The following is a 17,056-nucleotide window of genomic DNA, read 5'->3' on the forward strand; positions in this document are numbered from 1 at the left end:
CCTTGAGTGAAAAATACTCTAGATCAACATTTTAAATTACCGAACCACAATCCATGAGTATCGAGGTACTCATAAATATGTTGACGTTGCTCAAATCGAGGGACCGATTTGTTCGATGGTATGGAATAAGCAAGGAGAGTGGAGTAACTTAAAAGTTACACATCACTAGTCCTAGTAAGTTGTCGAGGTCATCCGTAGTTTGATGATCCCCTCTACCTATCAGATAACATTCAATTTTGCAAGCCCTGGCATTTAATCCGTAGTGATTATGAGTTGGGTGTGAGATATGGTTATGAAGTTCTTACAAGAGTACTCGTTTATTTGCTAGTCATTGGTTATAGCTTGGTAGAGATTGCCACCTGTGATGGGTAGGTAGCTTTGCCGCTATGATGAGGAGGCAGCAAATAATGTTCTCATAGTTATACTTCATACCAACACCAAACAGGGATAGAATGAAATTCCTAAGTTCATCATCACGAAGTACTGTGATGTTTGCATTTATATTGAATGTATGATGTAATGAGACATTGAACTTGTGTAATTACCATCAATTATCTAGCAACCTATGGCTTCGCAGCAGCAAGCTCAGTCATTATCTGTGGATTGATAATGTGGTTATTAGTAGTTTGTAATTTTTCTTGATAAATGGTACAACCTATGCAACAATGAAGCACTTTGTTACAAGTGTGAAACCACTGATCTGTTGCAAAGCAGTTTATCAATAGTACCACCATATGTGCGTAGACACTATATCACATCTTCGTTGCAAGATGTTTTAAAAGTTTCTTGGAAGGAATCAAGAATAAAAATATATTAAACATGGTCTAGATTTGTTCTTGGACCTATGACACTAGCGCGTAGTCCGCTTGACAGTAGAGTTTTTGAGGACAAAAACCTTTCTTGAGGGATATCCTCAAATATCACATAAACTCGAATAGTTGTGTGAGTCCAGACAATACTTGAAGGATGTGTCTGGTAATAGCAACAAAGAGTTGTAAGTGATTGGATGTAACTCGAGACACCCGTAGTGGTGCAACAATCTTTATCAAACATCTCCACATACTATATGGTTTGTCCGCATATATAGTATGGCATAAGAGATAGGAAGTTTGATTGTTATATTGAAGGGAAATCTTCAAAAAGTTACATTTACTCTGAGTTAGAGTGGAGTTTAACCATCCGTAGATTGATGGTAGTTAGAAACTCAACAAGATTCTAAAGCATATGCTTGTGCCAAGATGTTACTCTAAGACAGAAAGTATCTCTCAACTTTGGAACTAATCCTTGTGATTCATGATTAGATTGGATCTAGTTTATTTCTCCTATGGCCGTAGAGCTTTCCAAGGAGAAGTTTTAACAAGTTGGTGATGCAACATGGTAGCGTAGTCTACAAATATCTAGTAGCATAGTCTAAGAACTTGCGCTACTAGAGTGCTCTCCAGTACATTAGCTTCTGTGCTAATGACATGATGCAAAATCAAGGCATGAAATTTGCCTTAAGGTTTTTGTTGAAATACCAAATCATGGCTTGTGTAAGCATGATCCTGTCTTTACAGAGGTCTGGCGTGCTGTACGCGTATGCACTTTGTCACAGCCGTGCCCACCTTCCTTGCCGGCACGTAATGCTAGTCGGGAGACGGGAGAGACTGGCCGTAGGTGCGGCGGGTAGCGAGGCGAGAGTTAGTCCGGAGAGGCTAGCCGAGCCTTCGAGGTATAGTTTTGATAGTCCAAGTGCGGGTCATCCTGGGATTCAGAAGACCTATGCACTAGTAAAAAGACAGTTTTATTGGCCTAGTTTGTTTAAGAACGTCCAGACTTATGTGCTGAAATGCAGTAAGTGCCAGGTCAATAAACATGAACGTCTTAAGTTAGAGGACTACTCCATCCACTGGAGATTCCTCAAGGGAAATGGGAAAGCATTTCCATGGATTTCATTACCGGTTTACCCAAGACGAGTCGAGGGAATGACTCGGTGTGGGTGGTAGTGGACAAATTAACTAAACTGGCAAAGTTTATTACCACGAAGAAAAACTGTAAAAACGCCAGAGTTGGCAAAACTCTTTATTGAACATCTCTACAAGCTATATGGCCTGCCCGCAGATATAGTGTCGGATAGAGATAGAAAGTTCAACAGTCATTTTTGGAGGGAAGTCTTCAAAAATTGGATACTACTCTGAGTATGAGTACGGTAGATCATCCGTAGTCTGATGGTCAAACAGAAAGGGTTAACCAAATACTCGAGCATATGTTGCGTTCTTATGTCAGTAAGAAGCAATCTAATTGGAAAGAGTACTTGCCCTTATTGGAGTTTGCCTATAACAGCTCCAAACACTCAGCTGGATTTACACCATTCATGTTAATGTATGGATTCCAGCCGAGATCTCCGATGGCTGTAGGCCTAGAAAAGGAGAAGATTCAATCTGTCAAGGAGTTCCTTGATAAATGAATGATATGCTCAAAGCTGCACGCGAAAGCATCCGTAGCGCACAGGATCGCGCTAATACATTTGCCGATAAAGGACGCAGACAAGTAACCTTTGCAGAAGGTGACTTTGTATTTTTAAAAGGTTCCTGCGCAGTCAGCAACCATGCAAATGGGAAAGTGTGATAAACTTTCTCCTAGATATTGCGGTCCTTTCAAGGTCCTTAAGAAGATTGGGGACGTAGCCTACAAACTTGAGTTACCGGAGAGTTCTCAAGTTCATCCTGTCTTCCATGTTAGTAAACTGAAGAAATCAGTTCACGGGTTAGAGAACGTAGTTTCTCTAGATATTTTGGTGGAATTGATCACTCCACCAAAGATACCACATGAACCGGAAAGGATTCTTGGGTATCGAGACAGACAAACCCGACATAAAGTGTACCAGGAGGTACTTGTTAAATGGATAGATAGGGATGAGGAGGTAGCTACCTGGGAATGCCGTAGTGCAATTTCCAAAAGGTTTCCCCAGTTTGTTTTCGAGGACGAAAACTCTTCTTAAGGGGGGGGTAATGTCACGTAGGCTGTAATGCCTGTGTGACCGACGGCAGACCGGATGGCTATATCCGGGGTTCAGTGGGAGAGGACGCCCATGCGGAGTCATGGGCGGCCAGGCTAGTGTGGACGGCAGGCCACACACTATATAGCCTGGGGGATGAGGGGCAATCCTCATTCTTCCTCTATGGCTGGGTGGTGAGCCAGAGGCCGTCCCCTCTTGTGGTAATGCCCGTAGCGGCGTTACGGGAATGTAACAAGCCCTGTGGCCCAACTACATAACATCAAACAAAAGGAAGATGAGTCAATGAGAGACTATGTCTCTCACCTGAAGCACTTAAATTCAAGGTGCAAACTCCGTGAAAGGTTAACAGATGATTAGTTTTGTTACCTTGTTTCAGGAGAGAGGGGTTAGAGACCATAAAATACATGATTACCTGGTACTAGCCCGGCCAGCTACCCTTGATGCATGCTGCAAATTGGCAATTGAATATGAAAATAACATGTTAGAATTGCCACAACCTGAGGATGTTAGAACATCTGCACAGCCATCGCGACTTCGCGGGTCTCAAGTCATCAAGAAATTGGGACTCGAAGCAAGTAAGTTAGACAAATGACTATGGATGAGCTCAGCAATGCCATATTAAAGAAATTAAAGGTCAGGGAAGGAAGAGAGACGTCGGGCCATGGGCATAGTCACCTTTACCCCCTCAGGGAATTGGTGTGGTGTTCCATGTGCAGACTAAATCATACCACCATTGGATGTCACAGTTAAGGAGGACAAGACCATTACTTTATTGTGCGCACTGTGTAAAATTGGAAAATCATGACACATCAATGTGTAGATTCCCAAGGTTTCAAAATGTGGCACAACTACCAGCAAATAGAGCCCCATTGGCTTTGCCGGCACCACCTATGCAGATCACTGCCACCACTGCTGGACAACCCAACTCTTCCTACTTACCTAGGGGGATGTTTCGGGTATAAGACGCTTCGCCCTTGCTACAACCAGTTCTATCGCCACAACCACCACAGGCTAAGATCAATCAAGTATTGATTGAAGAGCCATCAGAAGATGTTGAACTGGTGCGGGAATTAGAACTTAGCAGGGAATACTACGACGAGGACATGGGTGAGGTCACACTAGAATACTATGTCCTACAGAATAACACACCAATACCTGTGTTTCAAACCATGATACATTGGAAGGGCAAGGAAATAAACTCAAATCTGAGAAGAGCCTTTACAATGTTATGGCTGAGTGGGCCACATCGAGTAGCCAAATGCTCGAACAAGAATATGAGTCATACACACACCAACCACAACAAGTGGCGACCACGCCCAATGACATGCCAGTGCTCACCTACACTAAATGTGGAATTGATCATTTGATCAAAGATTGTCCCTATCGAGCAAGTGGTTCCACTTCTACTGCTAAATCAGGCCACCATTTGTACCATTGTACAATCAGGGAAGATCACACTACTCAATGTCCTAACACGAGCTCAAGCTTAATCAAGAGACAAGGGAAGAAACTGGGCAGAAGCGACTATTTCCAGATCTGGCCGTAGGAGAAGAGTGAAGAAACTAGAAAAGGGGGACACACGGGTTACAATCCAAGACAGATCCAAAGAAGATATAATTGATACCGGATCCACACAATCAAAGGAGGAAGGGGTTCAAGGGATCAATCTGGGGAGGATTAGACCTGGGAAAGCAAGGAGAACAACCAGCAACTCCAAAGGGGATTGTTGAGTATCCCAATGCCGACGAAGAAATAAGGAAGCTAGAAGATGCTAAGGCCTTAGTCAAAAAGTACCAACAACTTCATGAAACTAAGCCAAGGGCCAGTCAAGTATCGGATACCATATAGAGATGAACTACCTTGGAATAGGTTCTTGAACATGCCAACCCCGATTCCAAAGGGAACTGATGAAGAGGATTCCCAAACAAACACAATGACTAGAATGTTTGAGGAAAATGAGTTGGGGGGATCTATTCATTCCTTCCCCTTGGAAGAATATGAGACACCTCGATGGGAAGAACACTCTATATCCAAGGAACCCATGGATATAGGAAGCCTCCGACTATACTATCCACACCTATCCAAATGCCCTTGGGGCAACTGTTACGCAATTCACCCACCTTATGGATAGATGTAAAAGAATGGGTCAAGGGAGGTCTAAGGCCATCTGATAATATTGATGAGACTCTGCCACCCTTGGCAGAAAGACCCTTGAAGTATACCAAGGAAATGCGAGTCATTAAGATACCAGTTAACCAACTGGGATGCTACTATGAAAGTGACGACACGAACGCTACCATCCCGATTCATCATAATGGATACCAGGCATTGGCTATCCTAGATGGTGGGGCAGGTGTCAGCATAATTACCAAACATTATTGGGAAAATTGGGGGAAACCTGATCTAAAAAGAACAGATCTAATCATTAAGATGGCTGATGGAACATCTTCGAGACCCATTGGGCTCTTGGAAAATGTTAAATTCAGACTTTTTGCGTTTCACTATCATCATACATTTGTGGTCATGGACTTCCTACGCCAACCTGATACATGTGACATAATATTGGGACGACCCTTCATGAGGGAATCCAAATTGGTGCATGATTGGGCCTTGGATCATGTATATGTATGCAGGGACTCACAAATCTTGAAGATTGATCTAAGAGCACGAAAAGCACACCCCATGGAAGGGCAATTGTTTGGTAATGACTTGGCCACAATGGAGCGGACCACATCCCTACAGATATGCCAACCTATAGAGGGGGAGACCAAGGATGAGGAGGAAACGAGAATGTATGCATTACTACCTCCCTCGGACTTCAGTGTGAAAATTGGATGCATGTGTTGGCTACCATTGATGTAATGCAGCCGAAGGGAACCCAGTATTTGGAATCCGGAACCATTCCCACAACTTCTATCTGCATGGTTAATTGGCAAACCATGAATGAGGAATCAGAAGGGGAGACATCAAGTACAGAAGGTACTATGACAAGAAGCCATACCAATGATCAATGCCTCAGACGATGGCAGAGACAGAAATGGTACCTAGTCCGCCGAAATGCCTTGCTACGAAGTAGACCTACAGCTGCCCAATGGTTGAGATACCTAGAGGCTACAAAGGTACTACATGATGAATTCGCAAAGGATTGGGGCGAAGAGTTGAGCAAAATACCATTCGAAGGGAGGCACCAAGAGAAAATAACCCTTCAAGAAACCGATACACCCAAACTTACAAAAGCGGGATGCCGAAAATGCAACAAAGCCTTGGTAGAGGCAGAGCGTGAGGCCAAGAAAATCATGGCTAAAGCCAAAAAGGACAATGAGGATAAAATAGATGTGCTTTCAGTGCCCGACCACTTCAAACAGCCACTAGGGTAAAAGAGGAAGGGCTGTCGACATCATACGAATGCCCGGTAGAAGTCAAGGAGGTTAATATTGTGGGACCAGGGGAAGAAGCAAGGCCCGTATACATTGCTAAAGATTTGACTTCTACAGAGAAAGAAGAGCTCATTGCTCTCCTCAAGGAATACAAGGATTGTTTCACCTAGAATTACAAGGAAATGAAAGGGGTACCGCCGGAGGTGGTACAACATACGATTCCAATTATGGAAGGTTCACGACTTGCTAGGCAGAAACCATACCAGATGAATCCAAAGTATGCAGCAATTGTAAAGGAGAAAATTGATAAGCTCATTGCTGTGGTGACTTTATTTATGAGATCGAACATACGGATTGGTTGTCACCTATTATGATAGTACCTAAAAATAATGGGAAACTGAGAGTATGTGTCGATCTTAAAAAAGTAAATTTAGCCACTCAAAAGGACCATTACCCACCATTACCGTATACCAAACATGTCTTGGAAAGAGTGGCTCTGGGAGGGAAGCATACAGCTTCTTGGATGGGTTTTTTGGGTACAATTAGGTGTCCATAGCACCAGAAGACCAACACAAGACAACCTTCAACACAATGTGGGGGACATTTGTTTACAAGGTCATGCCGTTCGGTCTCACAAATGCCTCGGCGACCTTTCAATGATTGATGTGCACAGCTTTTAAGGACTACTTGAAGAAGTGGTTGGAAGTGTTTATTGATGATCTATGTGCACATTCTCGATGGGAAGATCATTTGACCTGCTTGAGGAAAGTGTTTGAACGTTGCCAATTATATTGGATATCATTAAACCCCTTGAAGTGCCAATTCTGGGTCAAGCATGGTGTGATACTAGGACACATAGTCTCAAAAAATGGTATATCCACTGATGATAGTAAGGTCAAACTGATCTTGGAGCACCACCGCCTACCAACTACAAAGGAGTGCAAAGGTTTATGGGTCATGTGGGTTATTACCAACGCTTCATCATATTTTATGCTGAGATAGCCAGATCCTTGTACAAACTTCTAATTGTCTTTGAGTGGACCAAGGAGTTATGATCGTCTGAAGCAAGCCTTAGCAAGCGCACCTATTTTGCGACCCCCAAATTGGGATCTCATATTTCATGTACACATCGATGCGTCAAATTTTGCTATTGGTTGCATGCTAGCCTAACCTGGTGAGTTCAAATTGGACTACCCAGTTTGCTTCACTAGTCATCAGTTGAATGATACAGAGGTAAACTACACCACTACAGAGAGAGAAGGGTTAGCCATGGTCTACACAGTAAAGAAATATCGACATTATCTCTTGGCAAACAAATTCATATTTTTTGTAGACCATCAAGCCTTGCTATATCTAGTGAATAAGCCTTGCACCACGGGAAGAATCACACGTTGGCTTCTATTGTTATTGGAATTTGACTTTACTGTCAACGGTAAGGAAGGGAACACAGCATGTGTTGGCCGACCACCTATCCAGAATTCCAAATGGAGAACTAGCCAACAACTGGTGTCGATGATGACCTTCCTGATGCTTGTTTATTCAAGTTGGATATGGTACCTGAGTGGAGCGAAGAGATCTCAGAGTATTTCCGCAGGACATACCCTTGAACAAGGATAAGATGTGGCGGCTTATCAAGCGGTTGCGGCACCATATCAATTGATTGACGGAGAACTATATAGGCTAGGCAAAGATAATGTGCTCAAACGGTGCATAAGAGAGGATGAGTTCATGACCATACTAGAAGAATCTCATTCAGGAATAGCAGGCGGGCATTTTGCTAGAGAAATTACAGAGCTCGGAAAGTACTTCAAGCCAAACTCTAGTGGCCTACGTTATTCGGGGATGCCATAGAGTTCGTCTCAAAAGATGCGAGGAATGCCAACATTTTGTTGTTCCTCAACAAAAAGACAAAATGCCACTAACCTCCATCATCTTAAGGCAACCATTTGAAAAATGGGGGGGGATAGATTTTGTGGAGCCGATTAGTCCAACGGCACATCCATCCCAAGCCCGCTATAATCGTAGCCACGGACTATTTCACGAAGTGGACAGAAGCCAGAGCTTCAAGAAAAGCAGATGCGTGAACAACTGCAAAATTTGTATATGACCAAATCATATCAAGATTCAGCTGCCCCTTAGAATTGGTGAGTGATCGCGGCTCACATTTCATCAATGAGGTGATTAATCATTTGCTTGTAGGATTCGTAGTAATCCATCGAAAATCATCACCTTACTACCCACAGGCCAATGGTCAAGCAGAAAGTACCAATAAGATTTTGTGTACCATCTTGACAAAAACATTGGAAGCAAATCGAACAGATTGGGAGCATAAGCTGACAGCAGCTCTTTGGACCTACCGCACATCATATAAGGTAGTGACAGGATATACTCCTTTTTGTCTAGCTTATGGTGTTGAAGCGATTATGCTCATGGAGTACCTAGTCCCAAGCTTAAGGATTGCTATACAAGAGGGTCTGACTGAGAATGCATTAGTTGAAAGGCTAATAGACTTGGAAAAACTGGATGAGACCCGGTTGATAGCATCACATGGGCTGATGGTTGAAAAGTTACGTAGGAAACACTGGTTTGATAGAAACCTCAAGCAAAAAGAATTAAAAACAGGGGACCTTGTCCTAATGTATGGTGTGAAAAACGCCAGGAAAAAGAAACTTAAATACCGAGGTCTGGGACCATTCCGAATATCGAAAATCACACCTCAAGGGTCTATCCGAATAGAGACAATTGACGGCATCCAAATGGAAGGCTATGTCAATGGAAGTAAACTGAAAAAATATTTTGGACCATTAACCCAGGAGATGCTCTTGCAAGAGCACCTCTTAAAACAATAGAAATAATTAGCGCAAAAGAAAAGATCCAGTAAGCGCAAGACGAGGCTAAGGCTTTGGCAAGTGAAAGGTAAAATGCAGAAAGGCCTGATTCATGTCAACATGGCGTCCGTACCCTTGAAGACGAAGGGGACCTAAACATTGAGCCAGCACAAGTCAAGTTGGGACTCACAATAGCTAAAGGCATTGCAGCATTAATAGATATAGGATCTAGCCAACCTAATCTCATATGATACTTGGATAGCTTTAGGAAGACCACACCTTGAACACACGGATGCGCAAGTTTGTAGTGTGCACCTAACACCACAAAGGCCGAAGGGTATTTAAATGTTAATATTTACATCAATAATAATCCCTTGGTCGGAAAGGTGTTTGTGATGCCTGCAGGTACAATGGAAGAGGAGATGATCTTAGGACAATCTTGGATCTGTGCAAACAAGTGCAATATTCAATGGGAAGAAAGAACAGCATCACTGAGCAGCATCGATGAGAAGGTCATGTCCATACCATTATGGACCTCGGCAAACCAAGGAAAACAAATCATCACTGCAGAAGCAACACCTCAAAAAACAGAATCTGCACCCACTGTGTTGAATGTGCCTACACAATACCCAACATACAAGGGCACACATAAATGGGTACCCAAGAATCAACTCAAGGATCAACTAGAGAGGAAGGAGACAATGAGTAATAAACGTATTCAGGGAAAGGCCCAGTTCAAGCAGCCATTGCCAGCACCACCTACTAAGTGGCAGAACTTCAAGCACTACAGAGGCCTCATGATTGTCATCAAAGCAATGGTGGGTGGGTCCGAAAAGACATATTGCAAGCACAAGGCTACTATCAAGGCAATACAACAATATGGGTACCCAAACCAAGGTCCATGGCTAAAAAACCACAACAGGTTCGAATCAATATACAAAGAAATGTGAGGGCTTGCAGCATCAACTTCCCGAAAGAGCCAACACCACACCTGCACTTGTGTGGAGGATAAAGAAAATTCAGCCAACTGAGTTGGGGATGACCCAGAAAACAACAAAGCCCACTCTGAATACAGAAAGGAACAAGACATGTGAAGGTAGAGTCAAAGGTGTTCCAAATGAAAGCAATACACAACCAGACACAGCGACCAAAATATTTAGTTGGGTGGTGGAAGGAACAATAAGAAGCTCCCAAACAGAATTAAAAAGACTACATCAACAAATGCCAAAAAGTGCCAAGGTGAACCCTTGGTTTTCATGGTAAAATTAAAGGGACAAGGTAAGCCATGCATCATCATGTGCATGTGTGTGTGTTTGAGCATGAAAGATAAAAATTCGATCTTATAAACTCCACATGAAACTACAAGAAAATAGTTCACGCTGTGAACCACCCTATAGTTTTTCACGAGTGAACCATTTTTTAGTGTTTCATGCCGTGAAAAAGTGCGAAGAAGTTCATGCCGTGAAACGGTAAGAACTATGGCACCCAAATACAAAATGACACATGGCTTTTTCATTAAACGTAGCTGCCCTGTCCGACGATTACGCTATAAAAATAAATTTCCGTCTCATTTTTGTCACTTTGCTTTCGGTGATTTTGCGTTTTCTTCTTCAATTTCCTTTGTACCATTGCTTCCTTGCTCCCGAGACCTCCTCAATTGCCTATCCGAACTAATCAAGGTGGGAGCTTCACTTTTTGCTTTTTTCTTTTCTTTGATTTCCTTTTGTATATATATCTTTTAATTCGTAAATGATTGTGTCAAGATGCAAATACTTTTTTTCTATATTGAGTCAGTTCATGGAATGATCGATGCTTGCCACTGCATAATCTATTCAATGCATATCCACAAATGTCATGTTTCAAGAAAAAAGACTATATCCTTACATATGCATGAATTGCATAAAAGACAAGACTGTTGCAGATTCACGTCTGCAGTCTCATGTGTTCAACAATCACGTCAAAACTTTCACGTCTTTGACTTTCACATGTAGACTTTCATGTCAAAACTTTCACGTCTTTGACTTTCACATGTAGACTTTCACGTCAAAACTTTCACATCTTTGACTTTCACATGTAGACTTTCACGTCAAAACTTTCACATCTTTGACTTTCACATGTAGACTTTCACGTCATTAACTTCACATCTGCTACTTCACATCTACAGTCTCACGTCAAGACTCACGTCTTCGACTTTCACGTCATTAACTTCACGTCTGCTACTTCACGTCAGCAGTCTCACTTCAAGACTTATCTCACTTCAAGACTTTCACATCATTAACTTCACGTCTGCAATCTCACGTCAAGACTTTCACGTCTTCGACTTTCATGTGCAAACTTTCACGTCATTAACTTCACATCTACAGTCTCACGTCAAGACTTTCATGTATTCGACTTTCATATGCAGACTTTCACGTATTCGACTTTCATATGCAGACTTTCACGTCATTAACTTCACGTCTGCAGCCTCACGTCTTCGACTTTCATGTGTAGACTTTCACGTCATTAACTTCATGTCTGTAGTTTCACGTCAAGACTTTCACGTCATTAACTTCACGTCTTCAGTCTCACGTGTCAAGACTTTCACGTCATTAACTTCATGTCTTCAGTCTCACGTCAAGACTTTCACGTCATTAACTTCATGTCTTTAGTCTCACGTCAAGACTTTCACGTCTTTGACTTTCATGTGCAGACTTTCACGTCATTAACTTCACATCTTCAAATTTCATGTCATTAACTTCACGTCTGCTAACTCATGTCTTAGATATTCACAGCTGCTCTATCCAATCCGAAAATTCTTTCACGCCTTGTTTCACATACTAACACTAATCAACAACCAAAAAACCCAAAAAAAAAGGTGACTTCCACCAGTCATTCGACTGCTGACTATATATGGTGATACAGATGTCTGTTTCAAAATCCGAGGTACGAGAGCAACCACCTACAACACAAGCAAGTAGTGCTACCAGGTCACCAACAAGTCAAAGATTGCAGAGCACCAGCAAAGTTGAAGACTTACTTCTTGGGCCCTTACGCCCAATCCTTCCAAGGAACACTCATCAGAAAGGAGGTCACCACACCACATGGCAAGGTCACTCTTCAATGCCACAGCAAGGAGTGCATCCACCTATTAGAGGATGCCGAAATAAAAGCTTGGCTGCAGTACTACCCCGCATAGTCGACACCAATCTCTACGCTGAATACCTCACAACATACGACAAGCAGACAAAAAAAGGCAAGATTACAAAGGCAGATGGCGCCACTGAAGAGCTACTTATAACAAAAGACCTCATCAGAGAAGCTTTATAGCTTCTCGCTGCTCTGCAGTGAAGGCCCACAAGCACACACCCTAGATACAATGCCAATCAAGGAGATGCTAAAGAGAGATTCCTATAACTCCAATGGGGCGGAATACGAAAACATCAGAGATGAAGCCACCGAAAAAGCCTGCAAAGCAATGTCATTAATGATGCAGATAAAGCCGATGGACAGGTACAACAGGGTGGGCCTGAACAGGATAGCGAAAGCTTATGAAGATAAGGAGGAGGACTGGGCATTTTACATGCATAAGGAGATGGAGAATTACCTAAAAGCCCATCAGTCAAAGATCAACAACCCGTACCTCTTAACTCAAATACTTAACCATGTGGCATAGAGGCCGTTAAAAGAGTCAGAACCAGAGGAAAGCCTGCAGCTAGCTATCATCCCTGCCCAACCTACACAAGCTATTGGAAGGATGGAAGAGGGGCAAGCAGTGTTAATGGAAACACAGGAGCTCATAAAGAAAATCTGGAAGGACCGAAAGAAGAAGATAGATAAGAGAATGAGAGGGATACTAGTAGACGTCACAACATAATCTCAACAAAACTGGAGAAGCGACAGTGGCATCTAAGATCAAAACATACCAAGAGGCCCTCCAGGAAAAACTACAAAGCTCCACTGTACAGGAACAACAACAACAGCTCTCCCCTCCAACAAGCCCTGCACAACTCATCTTCAAAGATCTCTCCCCTCTCTCAAGGATTCACAACTAGTGGATACGCCAATAGAGGGAGCTAAGGAACAGACACAGAAGGACCATGCTGTGGAGGGGGGACTAGTAATCGAAGAAGTACCAGTCATCGTAACACAAGTACTGGAGGATCCAGCAGAGTCTAGTAAGTGCCAACGCTCTCACCAGATCCTTCCAGTCCAAGCAAAAGGAGAAGGTTGGATGATAAGGAGCCACTACCGCCCGTAGCTTGAATCTTTTAAGGACATGGATTCACAACATTTCATCCACGATACATTGGAAGGATTAGAGGTACTACTCCATGATCCCCTTACAAAAATGGGTGCTAAAACTAGTACCAACTGGGAACAGGAGCAAAAGGTGTGGCGTTGCCATTTATTGACAACACACATGCTACATGACATGAATGCCAACTTATGGAAGCAGCTGTAAAAGGCCAATGCAAGCATACAAAGCGTAAAAGCAAATCTAGTGGTAGCAGAAGAAACTCATAAAGAAGTGATCGTGAAGAGCTTAAAGGTTGCAGAACAACATGAAACCAGATACAGTGCCTTGGAAAGTAATAATCTGGTTTTAAGTTAGACCATTGTATAGAAAATCAACGAAAATGCTAACTTGAATGCAAGACTAGAGCAGGCAAAAGAGCATCTTCAAAAAGAGATAGCACGCACACAGAGCCTCACAACCATGCATGACAGGGAAATAAAGGAGTACCAAAATAGCGCAAAGCATAATGAAGATATGCTTCAACAACAAATAGAGCTCCTAATAGCCCAACTCAAGGAAGAACAAGACAAAGTGCATGGTCTGCAATAGGAAAGAGAACAGGCTAACAAAGCGCATGTAGAGAAAACCAAGCTCCTCAACGAAACCATCGTCACCAACCATGCAACGGCGCAAAGGAGTCAAGAGACCATATCACAACTGGAAGTACAATTACAGGATACACAAAGATTGGTAGCACAACGACTAAATCAAATTATTGAGGTACAACAAAAGGAAGCCACTGCCAGGAGAGCACATGAAGCTGCAACAAGAAGGTTTGAGGAAATGGATGCTGAGAGAATGATCCAGGAAACAACCATCTCCAACCAACTCAGCAATGCTGACATCTGCATGCAGGATCTAGCTCGCCAATTAGCCACACAAGAAAGGAGTCAATGCCCGGAGCCCACAGATGATCTACGTACCCTCCTTGAGCGTGGGCCTCAGAATTGGGACAGTTTTGCCAGTAACTCCTCGGGCCCCTCCTCAAACTCTTACTTTGTTTTTATCTACACTGACACTCTCATTACTTCAGTATGACATCAACTTAGCTGAAGATATAGGCCTAGGAGATTTAACCCTAATTAAACAAAATACTGAAAGAGATGCTGACCCAACAATCATTATGGGCATTTTGAGGGGGATCTTATATTAACTTACCCGCAAGACATCTTCTTCTATCCCTTGCATCCTATAGTCCTCAACCTCCGTAGTTGGTGTCGTGTGTTACAAAATTCAGACATCCTTGACAACAGTGTCGACAAACTCGATCTGTTTGTTCTAGATGGCATCCCAGCGACGCCAGCCAACTACGAGGTGGTGGCTAATACTTATCAATGGGTAATTAGTCATGGGTGGCTAGAAGTATATAATACTCACCAACATTTAAATCTTTGTGAGTCTACCTTATACCACCCGGTTGGCATACTTAAGCTCTATACTAATATACACAAGCATTTAGAAGCTATGCTCACCAACATAAGCTATAATTTTGATGCCACTCACATAAATTACCCAGATATTGATAACGAAGAAATTCCTGAAATTCAAAACTTTTTTAAGGCTCATAAGCCTAGCCACCCACCCCCTAGCACTAGTCAAGGCAAAGAGGAGGGTCCATCTTCTTTTTCCAAAAACACTTACCCTGTATATTCTAATATCGCCAGTAGGCTTCTCAATCCTTATCCTAGCGTGCCAACTACTACATCTTCCCAAGCTAACTGTATCTACTCTCCCTTCTCTCCGCCACCAGAATTAGATTTTCCCACTAACACTCTCGCCCCCGAGGAGATATTGGCACCCATCCCATCTCCACCAAGGCAACCTCAGGAGGTATGATATCTACCTCCACTTGATAATGTTGTGCCTTATACTGAACAAATGTTTTGGATTCCTTGAAAACTGTAGAATATGAGGAGTTTATCCAACAAGGCAATCCACTATTATAGCCGACACTCATGTTCAAAGTGCTGATGCAGATTACTCCTTTCGATCCCACCCGCCAGATTCTACCAGAAGCATATTCTGTAGTCACACCCACAAGGCAACAATATGTACCATACCCTCTCCGTGCCACACGTCCGGAATTAGAAGAATTACTTTCGTTGGTAGGAGAAGGAACATTGTGGGCAAATGTCACAAAACACACAAGGCTAGCGAACCCTCATCTCTCTGACTTGGTGGAAATTCACCTGGTCACATTCATGATTAGCTATTGTTATAGAAGATGGAGGAAACGGGATCTTGTGTATACAAGAGGTGGATACACCACCATCCACACAAATGAAGAAGCGACACAACTGCTAGATTTTGGAGTCCAACCTACATGAAGATAGGAGTTTCTAACAGTTCCTGAATACAACAGAGTTTACATGTGTGCGCCACCAAGATTGCGAGTGGATCCACTGTGCATGCCTATCAAGAGAAGGTGGACGCCGCTGGAGTTCCAAAACGCCAAAAACAGGGACTCTCATGTTTGTTATAACTTTCCTATATTCAATCCAGCAACATTTGGCAATATTCAAGAACAACGACAGCAACTGTTGACCTGGATCAATTTGACATGAACCAAGGGCCTTCAGACACAGAGGGATGATGTTGTATTACCACCGCTTAAGATGTCTTCCACCAGCTTATATGCATCTGACATTTGAAGACATGATCAACACTGGATTCTGGAAGTCTAGACGTAACTTCTACCAACATGAATTTGGTGACCAGGTCTTCCGACCTCGGTAAACAGGTTCTGAGGACAGAACCTACATCAGGAAGGGCGGAATGTTAATCCCATTCGGATTAACAACATGATCCTCAATTGAGGACATTAATAAGTGAACATGGTTGTGCAAACTTATAAGCCAGCTATAAGAATTGTGGACATTAATAAGTGAACATGGTTGTGCAAACTTATAAGCCAGCTATAAGAATTGTGGACATGTGGGCTTCTTGGCTTCTTGCAGACTTTGTGACTACTTGCCTTGTATCCTTATGGACTTTCTGACTAATTGTCTTCTCATTAACTACTTTCCTTGCATGCTTGTGGACTTATTTTCTTAAGAACTTCTTAGCAAATTGACTAAGAGGCTCCTCGGCTTGCAATCTTATGGTTTTACAAACTTTTTATCTTGTAAGCTTTTGGACTTCCCAACTATCGAACTTTCATGCTAACCAACTTTCCAAAGTGGCTTCCACATAGCCTGACAACATATCAACCATAATCTCACCTACCATGCCAGTGATATAAGTGTGAAAGCTATCACCCATGCGGGTCATCAAGGACCGTAGCACTCATTGAGCTCGATATCTACACTCCCCCACGAGCTCAAGTCCACAAGTTATACTCCAAATAATCTCCTAAACTTGTGGAGCTTCTCTGTGCCTAATGCCTTCGTGAAGATGTCAGCCACCTGATCTTCTATGCTCACATAGACCATATCTATATCACCTATTAGAACCTTCTCCTACACAAAGTGATAATACACCTCAATGTGCTTCGTTCTAGCATGGTATATTGGGTTACTTGCCAACTGTATGCTACTTGTATTGTCACAATAAATGACAATGGCCCTATCCACGTTCT

Source organism: Cibotium barometz, chromosome 15 (assembly GCF_041138505.1).
Source record: "Cibotium barometz isolate CiBa-2024 chromosome 15, ASM4113850v1, whole genome shotgun sequence".
NCBI classification, from domain to species: Eukaryota; Viridiplantae; Streptophyta; class Polypodiopsida; order Cyatheales; family Cibotiaceae; genus Cibotium; species Cibotium barometz.